Below are 863 nucleotides of genomic sequence, written 5' to 3' on the forward strand. Positions count from 1 at the left end.
AAGGTATTTCTTGTAGTGATATTCTAACAATATTTTATTTAACTTTCGTCTCATTTTAACTTAATATCTAGACATTTCCTAAGTTTGTATATATCCAAATTTAAAAACTTTAGCCAATTAGCTAGAGGGATAACTACATAAAATAAAGAGTAATGTTAGCTCTCTAATTTATACGACTCACTTTGACTGACCTTTTGATGTGACACTATAATGTGGTGCCATGTGATATATTAAAAAAAATTAAAGAAATATATATACAAAACAAAATGACGTCCGGAATTTTTTTTTTAAAAAAAAAAGATGAAAGATTAAAATTCTAAATTTCTTCTAATTTTTTATTTTTATTTTTTTTAAGTTTTTAATAAGGCATGTCACATTACATTAAGGGGGCAAAGTTTATTGTATAAAATATGGGACATAGTACCATTAGTCTAAAATGAATTTATTTTAGTTGACCGTTAATTACTCAACAAATATTATAGGGACTACTTTGTTCATCGATCTCAATAATAACTTAATAATATAAGGTAAGTTGAATTAACTTAGATTGACTTAGCAATGGTCATGTTTGCATTCATTTTTTCTGTACAAAAAGTATATTAAAATCTTGGGAGGACATCATTATTAATTGAGGAGCCCCTACTTTTTGTATGTCAGTTTCTTATGATTTCAGTTTCTTAGAATTGGCTAAAGTTAAACATCCGGCTCTAAACCAACCTTTCACTAGACGATAACATTGAACTGACGGGGCTTGTGTCAGCCCTTTTAACTGATCAACGGAATTACTCAAGGTTATTTCCCTACTTATAATTTCTACATTATTTCAGTAACATAATTGAAGTAGAACGATCTCCAAATTGTAT

The sequence above is a fragment of the Juglans regia genome, chromosome 6 (genome assembly GCF_001411555.2).
Source record: "Juglans regia cultivar Chandler chromosome 6, Walnut 2.0, whole genome shotgun sequence".
Classification (NCBI taxonomy): domain Eukaryota; kingdom Viridiplantae; phylum Streptophyta; class Magnoliopsida; order Fagales; family Juglandaceae; genus Juglans; species Juglans regia.